Source organism: Cupressus sempervirens, chromosome 4, assembly GCF_028749045.1.
Source record: "Cupressus sempervirens isolate cs-2001-9-10 chromosome 4, ASM2874904v1, whole genome shotgun sequence".
Taxonomy (NCBI): domain Eukaryota; kingdom Viridiplantae; phylum Streptophyta; class Pinopsida; order Cupressales; family Cupressaceae; genus Cupressus; species Cupressus sempervirens.
The window spans coordinates 676437492-676452578 of NC_143121.1; positions in this window are offsets into that span (position 1 = coordinate 676437492).

Consider the following 15087-nt stretch of genomic DNA (forward strand, 5'->3'; position numbering starts at 1 on the left):
TTGTACATAGAAGACCAAACATAGCATTAGCAATTGGAATAGTGGCTAGCTTCTCTGCTAATCCTAGGGAAAATCATCTCATGGCAATAAAAAGGATAATGAGGTATCTCAAAGGAATTGATGATTTTGGCCTATATTACAAAAAGAATGAGAAGTTTGAGGTCCATGCATACATAGATGTAGATTGGGGAGGAAACATTGGTGACATGAAAATCACAAGTGGAGGAGCATTATTCTTAGGTAATTGACTAGTTACTTGGACTAGTAAAAAACAAACATGCACATCTCAGTCCACTGCAAAAGCAGAATATGTGGCAACAATAGTTAATTGCACAAATATTGTGTGGCTCAAACATCTATTGAAAGGAATGAAAGAAGAGGTAACCAAACTTTTGATATTGTATTGTGATAATACAAGTGCTATAAACATATCCAAGAATCTAGTAATGCATGCAAAAACCAAGCATATTGCAATCAAGTATCACTTGTTAGAGAATTGGTGGAAGAAAAACAAGTGAAGATGGAGTACATTCACACAAAGGAACAAACTGTAGATATCTTCACCAAACCATTGCCCAAGGATGCTTATGAATATCTTATAGGAAAGTTGGGGGTAATACCCCTAACTCAAGTAGTCTAAAGCAACATAGAAGCTGCCCTACATCAATAGGAGTAGATCATTGAAATATCAGAAGAATGATGCAGAGGATAACAATAGGAGCATAAATTCCATATCAGTCATAAGCATGGTGACAGAGGGAGAAAACATGAAGATGCAAAGCTTATATTTAGCATGTTGAAGATGCTAAATCTTTGGCATTTATGTCTAAGAGGGAGATATATGAGAAATTGATCAATAAAAAGTAAGAGGGAGATTCAAAAGAAATAAGAATTAGCAAGCAGCGATCAAGGAGCAAGAATACAGAGTAAGGATGTAGCAGTGCCGAGGGAGAAGCAGAACAAAGGATTCAATTTGTATCAATTATATACCAAGAAAAAAAATGTAAAAACATATGTAATTTTGGTGGTAACCAAGTTGATCAGCTTAATCATTTGATTAGTTTGGTTTGCCATCAATGCCAAAGAGGGAGATTGTTGGAAATGATTGAAAAGATCATGAATGAAGAGAAATAGAACTGGTAAAGAATGTTTCAATCATTGTTTTGTCATTGATGTCAAAATTTCTACTTGCAAGAATGAAAATTTCTTAAGTGATCCAAATACTATCAATTGGTTGATTGATAAGGAGGTGGCAATCAATAAGGTGTAACTAGAGTACCTAGAGAAAGGTTGAAGTTATGATGTTGTAATGAAGTGTAAGGATCAGCTAATCCATTGATGAAATAATGTATTGATAACATACTCTAAGACATAGAGGATGGACACACTGAGACACATCAAAGATGTAAGGATTAACTAAGTTCATTGGAGAGAGTTGAGCTAGCTAGTTAGTGTTGAACAGATTCTCAGTTGAAGCCGAGCAAGGTCAAATTTAGTGTGTGTCGAGCAGCCTTCAAGTGCCAAGTAAATGTCAAATTCTGAGTGACTTCAAGTGCCAAGCAAGATACAAGAGCCAAGTAATAGTCAAGTGCTGAGGAAAGCAGAAATACTACATGTACCAAGTGCCAATAAAATAACAATAGAAGCTAAGTAACATAGAAAGAGTTGAGCATCAGTAAATCAATGATGTCGAGCTGTTGCATTATTTTTTAAGTCAAAAATTTGCCAAATCAACAGCAATAAGGTTGTTACATCAAATTTTTTGAATTAGTTGGATGATAAGGATGATGAGTAGATGTCACAAAATTTTATGTAAACCTTGCAAACCAATTCAAGGTGAATGCTAATGGATTTATCATGAAGTTTCTAGAAGAAACAATTTGGAGTGAAAACAATACCATTTTCTCAAAGATTTGAGCAAGAAATGAAGAACAAAACTTCTTTGTAAGGAGCTACATGTTAGAGATCAAGCATGCATGTATGAGAGGGAGTTTTTCATAAGTGTGATCATGTGAAGAATCCAAGACGAGTAAGAATAGAGCATCAAGACTCTGAGTTGATCAAGTGACCATAGAATGCATTGGCATAATGAGTGGAAGAACTCAAGGAGACAGATCTTGAAGGGTGAACAAGCTATCAGAACTACAAGGGAGGAAAGCCAAGAAAAGAACTGAAGAGTGATATGAAATCTGCACAGTTGGGGTTGCAATCTTTATCAGGTCAAAACCCTTCTAATACTCTCTTACCATTGTATTAGATATTGAAATCCTATATTTCTAGGTTAGCTTAATAGCTAGGTGGATAAGCCTTAGGAAAAGGATAAAGAGATCCCAAGGAGAAGGACAAAGAGATCCTTAGGAGAAGGATAAAGAGATCCTTAGGAGGAGGATAGGAGATCCTTAGAGAGGGATGAAAGATTCTTTTGAGAAGGTGACTGTAAATCCCATGGACTTGGGTGAGCCTAATAGCTCTATGTAAATCCTTTAATAGGGTGACATTTGAAGTTGAATGTTCTTAAGTCCTCTAACAAGGCACACTCCTAACAGGGTATAGAAATCCTTTAACATGGTCACATTTAACAATGTGTTGTAGCCTTTAACAAGGAAGACCATTAGAAGTGGTTGAAATCAATTGTGTAGTTGTTCAGTGGGTATCATCCTCACCCTAGTTTTACCTTCTTATTCCTGGAGGGTTTCTGGGTCATCAAAATCCTTAGTGTTATGGTGTGATGCATGTTTACTTTTCATGATTGTTTAATGTTTATTGCATGCATAATAAGTAAGAAGAAGCACAACACTTCTGATTCACTCGTATTTAATTAGAAAGTTTGAATTGGACATCATTGGACCTTGGATAACTAATTCACCCCTCCTCTGAGTTATTCTAAAGAATTCTAACAATTGGTATCAAAGCTCACTGCTGATTTGTTTCAAGGTACTAGTAGCAGGAAGATCAATATGTCCAAGAGAGAAGTTCCCAAGCTTAACAAAGACAACTTTGTTGCATGGAAAAGTTCGATGAAGCTACATCTAAGATCAATAGGTGACTATGCATAGACCTCAATCTTAGTTGATCATGTAGACCCTGTACGACCCCTCACTGTAGATGACATGAGCAAGAAGGAGCACAATTGAGCGATGTTAGATATTACTTTAGCTCTAAGCTATGCAGAGTATGATGACATTAAAGGATGTGATACTTCACATCAGATGTGGGAAACATTATCAAGAATCTATGGAGGAGATGACAATGTCAAGAGAGCCAAAAGAGAAAGCCTAAGAGGAAAGTTCGATGATATGAAAATGGAAGAAGAAGAGAATTACACTCAATACGGTGCAAGGATGAAGGAAGTAGTTGGTGCCATAAGAAGCCTAGGAGGATAGTTAGTAGAAGAAATAGTATGTAGTAAATACTTGAGAACTTTGCTTCCCATCTATGCTATAAGAGTATCATCCATCCAAGAGCTAAGGTGTGTACTAGGAAATGCATTATAATTTGAAGGAATAATTGGAAGACTCACTACTTTTGAGCTATCCAACTTTGATAACTACAAGCCAGAAAACTTTGAATTTGCATTCAAAGCCAAGATGACATTAAAAGACAATGAGGAGGTGCAAATAAAGAAAAAGAGTGGGAAAGGAAAATATGTATCCAGTGATAGCAACACCCATGAAGATGATGTGGACCAATTGGAGGCATTACTAGCAAGAAGATTTCATAGAGGAAGAGGAAAATTCAAAGGTAAGATACCAATCATTTGTTTCAATTCTAATGAAGTTGGTCACCTTGTAGCCAGATGCACACAAAAGAAAAATTACAAGAATGGACGAAACTTTAAGAACAAGAAAGAAGACAACAAGGACTATAGAGGTAAAGGCAAAAGATCCTACATTGTTGAAGAAAACTCTAACAAGAATGATGATGAAGTAGTCTGTATGGCTATGAAAGATGAATCAGATGAAGATGAAGCAACTACCCTGGTAACCTGCATGAACAAGAATGATAGATGGATCATAGATAGTGGATTCTCTCATCACATGATTGGAGATAAAAGTAAGTTCATTTCCTTTACTCAATATGAAGGAAATAGTGTCAGATTTGGTAACAATGTACCATGTAAGATCAAAGGGAAAGGTAGTATCAAGCTTACTCAAAAGATATCATGTGATAATGCATACTATGTTGAAGGCATAAATTATAACTTGTTAAGTGTTTCACAGTTAGGAAACATAAGATGTAAGGTTGAATTTGAAAAAGGAGTTGCTAAGATTTATGATTCTCAAGGAAGTCTAATAGGAAAAGGTGATCAGACTAAGAGTAATTTGTTTTACCTAGACATGGAAGATTTTTCTTGTCTCATTGTTCAAACTGATGATGTATGGTTATGGCACAAGAGGCTATGTCATGTAAATTTTGACAATCTGATAAGCTTGAGCAAGATGAAGAAAGTCAGAGGTCTACCAAAATTGAAGAAACCTAATAACACCATGTGCAAACAATGCCAACTAGGGAAGATGACCAAGTCAACTTTCAAAAGCAAGGCTTATACTTCTAATAAAGTATTAGAGTTAGTTCATGCTTACTTTTGTGGTCCTATTGAAGTACAAAGCTACAAAGGTGATAGATACATAATACTATTTGTAGATGACTATTCAAGGATGATGACAGTCATTTTTCGGAAATAAAAATTAGATGCATTCCAAATGTTCAAATGGCACTTCACCTGAGTAGAGAAAGCGACTAGAAAGAGTCTAAAATGTCACCAATTTTTCACTCTTTTGAAGTGAGCTCTATTAGGAACCAACCCCATTAAAAGTTACAATAAAAATTATTATGTGTAACCCTATTAAAGGATTTAATCACCCTATTAGGGCCTTGATAGATGAATTAAGAATATTTCATTAGAATGTCACCTTGATTAAAGGATATACAAATGACTCTTAGGTCAACCTTGATTTAAGGATCTCAACTAATATAATGGTTAGAAAGTAATATTAGGTTGATCTAAATAAATACAAATCACTTTGAAAATATAGATCACAATTTGGTTCAAAAAATGATTCATTAATTAGCCTCCATTAACATCTTCATCATTGATTTCTTTGGAAACCCTTCAATCGATTACTCTTTACCTCAACAGTTCACTATTCAACCTTCAACTCAAATTCACCAATAAACAAAATTGCCAACTACTCCAACCTTTTCAAGTCTACTAACCTCTCTAGGTTAATCCTTATGCCTCCTTAAATAGGTAGATTGATAATTTTTTACTTAAACACCATCGTTGATCTTAGGGTTAGGTCATATTCATTGAATCTTTCTATCTTTTTGTTTCCTCTTTCCTTTTCTAGAAACTTCTCAAAACTTCTCTTTGAATCCATGCATAGAAATGCTCAAACACTTTTTTTATTGCATCAAATGTTCTAAATCACCAATCCTTATCTTCAACATGCTTTACATATTCCAATAATTCAACTATGTTGGCCAAGAATCTCAATTTACTAGCACATGGTCGACACTAAATTTTCTTAGCTTCTACTATTCACTTGGTTGACACTGAATTTTCTTAGCTTCTACTATTCACTTGGTCAACACTAACATAGCTTAGCTTCAAATATAAGTTTCTTAATCTTCTACTTTGAAACTTGGCTAAGCCTAAGTAATTGTTCTTCATTGATTGTCCCTTCTAGGCTTTAACACAACTATCTTCTCTACTTAGTGTTATGATTAAACTACACATTATCTTTCCAAAGTCTAACTAATCAAGTGTCTATTTTAATTCCACACAACTAAACATTTTCACTAGGTCTTCTTGTTATCTCTTATTTTAAAATCTTCTTCATTAATCATTTTGATATGGAACTCTACTTAGGTAGAAACTATCTCACCAATAAGGTTTGACATCAATGAAAATATAAGAATTGTTCCAATTATAGTTTCCAATAGAGGAAATGTTCTTTTATAAAAGAGGAGCTAGAATATCTTGTTTGCTATGAGAAAGACTATAAGAGGAGATTAAAAAGGATTTCAAATGGACACCAAGAGAAAATAAGAGTTTGGAAACATTAAAACAAAAGGTTGTAGAGTTACCTACACTAGCTTTTCCTAAATTCACTAAGACTTTTCAAGTAGTTTGTGATGCTAGTGGGAATGCAATTGGAGCTATTTTGAACCAAGAAAGAATACCTATAGCTTTATTTAGGGATAAATCAAATGATGCTATAAAGATATACTTAGTTTATCAAGAATTCTATGCTATTGTTAAAAATTTAAAGAAACAGAGACATTATTTAATGCCTAAGGAATTTGTCTTGAATATAGACCATGTGAAAGTGAGAAAAAAATGAATTATAGAGATATAAAATGGTAGAATATTTGCACAATTTCACCTTTGTGTTGAAACATAGAAGTGGAAAATCAAACAAAGTTGTTGATGCTTTGAGTAGGAGGAGGATTTTGCTAACACAAATGAGGTTGAAGTGTTATAAATTGTTCAGTGTTCCCCTTGGCATTCATGACAAGGGATTTTTTTTAGAGTGGGCTTGTCATTGCACAAAAAGGATGGTCTATTAGTCCCTGATATAAGCACTCAAATTATAATACATAGGAGGTGATTAAGCTCTTGTCACAAATCCTAAGGGGAGCACTAAATAAATTTCTAACATGAAGTGCTTTGTTTTGTTGATTTGATGCCTTTGTATGAAATTGATCTTGATTTTGTAGAACCTTGGAGAACTTGTAAGTACCATTTGACATCTTAAAGATGAGTGAATCCATTTTTTCATTCAAGATGACATGTTTCTTGAAGGAATTCAACTTTTATTAGCTTGAATGTTGATGATACTACTTTGGGGGAGTATCCTAAGTATTGGAAAGTATTGACATGTTACATTCATGAATATTTTTATCATTGATGTCAACATCACAATAAGTCTATGAAGATTGCTAGAGAGAGAGAGAGAGAGAGAGAGAGAGAGAGAGAGAGAGAGAGAGATTGTAGCTGCATGGGAAATTTTTTGATTTTCTAGTGATGCATGGTCATGGATGTGTTTAGTATAGTGTCTTGATGATGTGGTTCAATGTGTAGTATGTAACTCAAAGATGTATGGAAGTTGTACCTAATTTACAAAGAGCAGAGTAGAAATAGATCATTGGGAAATCAGCTCATGATGGTTGCTGACTATCTTACATCTAGGATGCAATAAACAAATACACAATTATCCAGTGATAGAGGGCAATTTTTTGGTGATGCCAGCAAGTGCACAACCCCTAGTATCACGTGTGTGAAATTTTGTATAGACAGTCAGCCAAAAGTGTTATTATAATTGTAATTAATTAATTATCTTATTATAATTAATTGGGAAAGCCTCAAGGCCAACTCAAGAAATTATTTTGAAGATATGGTATAAAGGAAAGATTTTTTTCCTGTTTGTAATGTGAGCATGAGAGTGTCCATTATTTCATGAAGTACAAAGTGTGAAAAAAGAGAAGAGTGTTTACTAAATGCAAGTAAATGATCCAAGGGATTATTGAATGTGAGTTTTGTGATCTAGTTACAAGATCTAAAGGAGCATAAGTCTAGTTGATAAGATAGAGGAAGAGGAAGGAAGTACATTTCATTTCTATTATTTTGTAAGGAATAATATAGAGATCATTTGGACAAGGGGTTCATTGGTCTTAACCTTGAATTTGTTTGGGCAATGGGTCCAACTATCTTCCACAACTCTTAATAGGGTTGGAATCTCCTAACATTTATTCAAAGTCTCCTAATAGGGACTCAATGTACTGAATGTATTCATAGACTCCTAACAAGGTCCATTGTCTAACATGAAACATTTATATTAGTACATCATCTTGTGGGTACCATCACCACTAAGGTTTTCCCTCTAATCAAGGGTTTCCCTACTTAACATATCTTGTGTTATTATGTATGAGTATCTTGTTATTTTTTTTTATTATATTTGTCATATGGTTAAGGTTGTTTAAGGTTGATAATTGTGGTAATAGTTGGATAACTAATTCACCCACCCCCCACCCCCCCTTGGGTGGACTATATTTTCTAACAATTGGTATCAGAGCATTGATGATGAATCTTTTGAGAAAGGATAATCCTAAATTTAATGGGGCCAACTATGATAGTTGGAAACAAAAGATGAAGACTCATCTATTGTGCTTGGGTTCAAATTATTGGATCTTGACAAAGAGTGAGAAGGCAATTGTAAAAGAAGGAAATATTAAAGAATGTAGTGAAGTGGAGATAGATCTATTCATGTGTAACATGAGAGAATGAGAAGTATTACTATCATCCCTTCCAAATAATCTTGATAGAGTCAAGTAAAGTCACTTCAAACATCTTATGAAATTTAGAAAACATAAGAATCTACTTTTGAAGGTGAAACACATGCAAAGAGAATTAGATTGTAGAATCAGATATGTGCATTTCAAGATGCCAAAATGATGGAAGATGAATCTCTAAGAAACTATATTGGTAGAATATCAAAAATTATTGTAGGAATTCAATTTCATGGTGGAACCAAGGAAGAAGATGAGGTATTATGGAATATCTTGAAAAATTTGACACCACCATTCAAGAAAGTAGCTCAAATTATTTAGTTGTTGATACCCTGCAATAAGGATTTTACCAAGGAAACATTTTATGGAAGATTAGAAGTTGTAGAAGTAGATCTAAGACAATATAGAGATCTAGAAAGAGTGAAAACAACTTTAGTTCCCTTAACATTTGACCTAATCTAACAAGTGTAGACACCTAAATTCGATTACACCACTTTGGTAATCCTATTTAGCTATCTCTAAAAGGCATCATTAATTAAATTCCTATTTATTTAATCCTTTGTCATCCCCTAGCTGATTAATTTAATTAATCATCTATAGTCCTAATTGATAAATCAAATAACCCATTATTTATAAATTAATCATATTCTCCTATCTAATTCCAAATCCTCATTTATTAAATAAATCTATTTAATAAATCTATCCCTCAAATCTAATAGCCCCTAACCTATCCTTAATCCCCCATTTAGCCTAATCCACCCCATCCACCCATACTAACCAAGCTTAGCCACTAACTCACCCACCCTCATCAATACCATCCACTTGCACATCTCTAACATCCCTAATCTAATCCTAAACCATCTCTAATCCTACCCTTAATCATTTGCACAATCCTAAACAAGCTTAAGACTTTCCTAAGCCAAGCCAAAGTCTATCCCCTCAAAATATCCCAACCATAAAACTTTATGAAGCCCACGAAGCCATAAATGACTCTTACAAGCCTTCAATGCTCTTACAAGCACTTATGAAGGGACTTTATGAGAATTTTATCCCTTGAGCCTCCCTTGTTGACTCATCTTTACCCTTTCCTCCATCCACTCACCCTGTGACATGTGTCACTCCCTAATTGGCTGTAAGGAAGCACAAGCCATGTGCTCTCCTTTCATGCAATCTGAGCCCTCCATGAGCTTTTCCTCATCCTTGCATCTTAGCCCTTAGCCTATAAATTGGATCCCCTCCCAAGCCATTTTAATCACAATCTTTGAGCTAAAGTTACCATGTCAATTTGAGAAGCCAAGTTCATACCATTTTCACATATCCACACCAAAAATCCCAAATCCATCTACATTGAAGCATTTTGAAGCTTGAGCATACATCCCAAATCCATATCAAAGGACACATCTACTAATCAAGTGATCATCCTCATTGAGAGAGCCTATCCATGGCTCATATTCTCATTTGAGGACCTCACTTTGTCTCATCTAAAGTTTACACTAGTTTTGTTAGTTAATGCTTTTTAAAAAAAATAGATTAGTGTTTCTTGCTAACATATTAGTGTACACAACAAGTACTACAAGCATACATGGAGATTTTGATGGTAGTAGCAGATTTGAAGAAGAAAAGAAGATTGAGAAAAGTATAACCCTTCTCGTGAGAAGAGAAAAGGATGGTAAGAAAATCTTTAAATTTTGGACTTGCGATGAATTTGGTCACTATGCATCTAAATATCATAAAAGAGAGAAAAAGTATAAGGGAAAGTTTAATCCTAGAAGAGACAAAAATTGTTTGTATGCAAATGAAGATGAAGAATTTAATGAGATAGGTCACGTGAAAGTGATGATGAACTGGGATTTTTGGCTATCAAGGAAGATGATCTTGATAGATAAATTAGAGAAGAAAGATTTCTATTTTCCCAAGTTGAAGAGAAATCTAATTGGATAATTGATGGTGGATGTTAACATCACATGACTAGTGATATAAATAAGTTTTTTAAGTTCATGAATCATGATGGAGGTATTGTTAGAGTTGTTATCAATATAGTCTATCATATAATAGTAATTGGAACCATTACTCTTGATGGTAAAACTAATAGTGATGATGTTTATTTTGTTGATGGGCTTATTAGTTGCAATTCATTGAGAAGACTTGCATTATGAAAGAGAGATATGTTAAGTTGATTGGAATAGGAATAAGATCTAGAGGTAGTGTATTTCAGTTGAACCCTAATAAATGACATGTTTGGTAGCTAAAGTGGATAACATTTAGTTGTGGCAAATAAGCTTTTGTCACATAAATTTTGATAATATTGTGAAAGTTAGTTGTACATTTGCAGTCACAGAATTGCCTAAGATAATAAAGCCTACTAATTTTGTTTGTAAAGAATGTATTTTGGCTAAATAGAAGAAAGTACCATCCCCTAACAAGAAGTTCACTACCACTATGGAGCTAGAGATCATTCAAATAGATCTGAGTAATCCTTCAAGAACAAGAGGATTCTATGGTGAAAGATATTTTATGAATTTTGTCAATGATTTCACTTGAATGATGTGGGTAGCATTTCTTAAAGAGAAATTTGAATCTTTTGAGAAGTTTAAGATATTTAAGATTAGAGTTGAGAATGAAATAGTTGTTAAGATAAAGTGTTAGAGATTAGATAGAGGATGAGAGTTCACCTCTAGAGAGTTTAACATGTTTTGTAAAGAGAATGAAATCAAAAGATAGCTATCCTCACCTAGAAAACCTAAGAAGAATGGGATTGTTGAAAGAAGAAATAAATCAATAGTAGAGACAGCAAGAGAACTGGTGTTTGAGAATGATGTTTCTAAGACATTTTGGAGAGAAGTAGTCAATACAACACTATACACTCTAAACAGAGTATAGATTAGAAAAGGTATGAGCAAGACAACTTATGAATTATGGTTTGGTCATTTACCATCACTTAAGTATTTCATAATATTTGGAAGCAAATTTTACCTCAAGAGATATTATGACATTGGTACATTTGATCCTAGAAGTGATGAAGCTATTTTTCTTGGTTATTCATCAAAAATCAAGGCATATAGATGTTTTAACTATAGAACTAAGAAAATAGTTGAATGACAAAATGTAAGGATTGATGAAAATTTTTGAACTAAGGAAAAAATAGTGGATTATAACTCTGATAAAGAAGAAGATAATTCTAGTATTATTAGACAAAATGGAAAAGTTATCTTTGAGATTAACAATGATCTGCATAATGATGTATTAACTATTGGCAAAAGAAGAGAGTAGAGATTTGAGCTTAGAGATGAGATACGAGTTGAGATGTAAACTTGTACCCCTAATAGGAATTTGACAAAGAATCACCCTCTTGAGCATATAATTGGGAGCAAAGACAAAGGTGTGATGAAAAGAAACAAAATTAATGAAGAGATACATTTGATTTCTCAAGTTGAACCTAAGAGTGCAAATGAAGCATGTAAAGATGATAATTGGATTCAAGAAAAGAAGGAATAATTAGATTGGATTGTGAAGAATGAAAGATGGGAGTTAGTTCTTAGACCTAAAGGTAAGAATGTAATAGGAACCAAATGGGTATTCAGAAACAAGATGAATGAGCAAGGCGAAGTTGTGAGGAACAAGGATAGACTTGTATGCAAGGGATATTCATAGTAAGAAGGCATAGACTATGAGGAAACATATGAACGTATAGCCATAATGAAAGTAGTGAGAATGGTCTTGGCTTATGTACCAAATAAGAAATTTAAGGTTTATCAGATGGATGTTAAATCAGCTTCCCTAAATGGGTAACTTGAAGAAGAGGTATATATTGAGTAGCCTAAAGGTTTTGCTCTAACATAAGACATAGACATGGTATGCAAACTAAAAAAAATCTATATAGTTTGAAGCAAGCACCTAGAACCTGGTATGCAAGGTTGGACAACTATTTGGCAAAATGTTGATTTGTTAAAGGTATGGTAGATAGTAACTTGTATTTGAAAGAAATTGAGAATGGTATGTTGCTAATAGTAATATTTTTTGATGACATCATATTTGGAGGTAATGATGAAGCAAATGATAATTTTTATAAAGAGATGAAGAATGAGTTTGAAATGAGCATGATAGGAGAAATGAAGGTTTTCCTAGGATTACAAATTGTGTAGAACAATGATGGTATTTTTATTTTACAAGCTAAGTACCTGAAAGACTTGTTGAAAAGGTTTGGATTAGAAATTTGTAAACCTATTGGTACACCTATGATAATTGGTCACAAGTTATCTAGCAAAGATGAGACACTTGCAGTAGAGAAAAAAAGTACAAATCCGTGATTGGAGGTTTGCAATATTTGATTCACACCAAACAAGATATAGAAAATGTAGTTGAGATTATAGAAAGATTTCAAGTTGATCCTAAGAAGTACCATTATGTAGTAGTAAAGAGGATATTTAGATATTTGAAAGGAACATTACTATGGAATCTGGTATGATAGATCAAGTGATTTTACTCTATGTGGATATACTGATGCATATTGGGTAGGTAGTATGGATGATAGAAAGAGCACCAGTGGTGGAGCATTTTTTCTTGGAGGGAGATTGATTTCTTGGTGAAGCAAGAAACAAGATTGTATTTCTTAGAGTATAGTTCAAGCATAGTATGTTGTCGCAAAAAATAACTATAATCAAGTTATGTGGATTAAGAAAATATTGAAGGATATCATAATTGAGTTTATAGAACCTATTATCATTTACTGTGATCACACCAATGCATTGATTATGTTTAAGAATCATGTATTGCATTCTAAGACTAAATATATATCTATTAAATACCATGTGTTTAGATAAAAAGTAACAAAAAAATAGATCAAATTGGAGTATGTAAGTACTAAAGATTATATTGCATATATCTTTACAAAGCCCTTACCTAAAGATGCATTTGATTACTTGAGATATTTTCTTTCAATTATACCCTTGCCTAATTGAGAGTAGATGATGCAGTAAGTGCATCAGTCTAGTAGTATAGAGCACTATTGTTAGACTAGACTGAATGCTAATGCTTCTCGTATGGGGGGATATCTAACATGAGCTAAGTCATTGAGGACTCTTGGTATTTGGTTTTGAATAGTCTCTTTGGACACTCGAGTTAGTTGAAGACTTGAAGCAATTTACTAACAATTGGTATTTAACAATTGGTATACTATCATATTAAAGCCTTTGACATTGATGTCAATGGGGGAGAATATGGATGAAAAACATCTCCTAAGTAATGGGGGAGAAGAACTCCTAAGTATGAATGAGGGAGAGATATCCCTATAGGGAGATTTAGAAAAATCCAAGTAAGGAAGTAGGAATATCTTCAGGAGATATGTACCTAATGTGTTGAGAGTTGATTAGCATGTCAAAAACTAATGCTAATCTTAGAAGTGCTCCAGGGAATTTTAGACCTAATTAATGAAGAGGATTTGAGAAGATGAGAACAACAACAATAGTAACATAGTACTATTTTGGTATTCTTGGAACTTGGATGTTTTCATCTATGTTGCCATAAATGATAAAGGGGGAGATTGTTAGCATGAATGTTGATGATACTACTTTGGGGGGGTACCCAAAGAATCAGAAAGTATTGACATGTTGCATTCATGACTATGTTTATCATTAATGTCAACATAGTAGTAAGTCTGTGAAGATTGCCAAAGTAACACAGAGAGATTGTAGTTGTACATACAATGTTTTGATTTTTTGGTGATGCATGGTCATGAATGTGTTTAGTATAGTGTTATGATGATGTGGTTCAATGTGCAATATGTAAGTTGAAGATGTATGGAAGTTGTACCTGATTTACATAGAGCAGTGTAGAAATAGAGCATTAGGAAAGCAATTTTTTATGGTTTTTCACTATCTTACACCTAGGATACAATGAAGAGATGTGCAGTTAGATAGTGATAGAAGATAGTCTATTGGTGATTTCAACAAGTGTCGAAGCCCTATTATCACACATGTGAAGTTTTGTATAGACTATGAGCCGAAAGTGCTATTTTAATTGTAATTAATTAATTATCTTATTATAATTAATTGGGAAAGCCTCAAGGCCGACTTGAGAAATTATTTTAAAAATATGGTATAAAGAAAAGATATTTTTCTTGTTTGTAACTTAAGAATCAGTGTGACTATTGTTATATGAAGTGTGAAGTATGAAAAGGAGTAGATTTCTTACTAAATGTGAGTAAGCAATCCAAGGGATTATTGCATGCAAGTTTTTTGATCTAGTTACAAGATTTGAAGGAGCAAAAGTCTAGTTGATAGGATAGAGGAAGAGGAAGGAAGTGCATTTCATTTCTATTATTTTTCAAGGAATAATATAGAGATCATTTGGATAGTTGGTTCATTTGTTTTAACCTTGAAGTTGTTTGGGTAGTGGTTCTAGCTATCTTTCGGAACTCCTAAGATGATTGGAATATCCTAATAGGGATTCAAAGTCTCCTAACAAGGACTCATATATATTGAATGTATTCATAGACTCCTAATAAGGTCCATCCTCTAACAAAGAATATTTATATTATTACATTATCTTGTGGGTACCTTCTCCACTAGGATTTTCTCTCTGATCAAGGGTTTCCCTAGTTAACATATCTAGTGTCATTGTGTATGAGTATCTTGTTGTGGTTTCTAATTATATTTCTCATATGGTTAAGGTTTTTTAAGGTTGATAATTGTGATAATAGTTGGATAACTGATTCACCCCCACACCCCCAACCCCCTCTTAGTTATATTGGTGGACTATATATTCTAATAGTTTTATATACCTAGAAGATCTATGAGA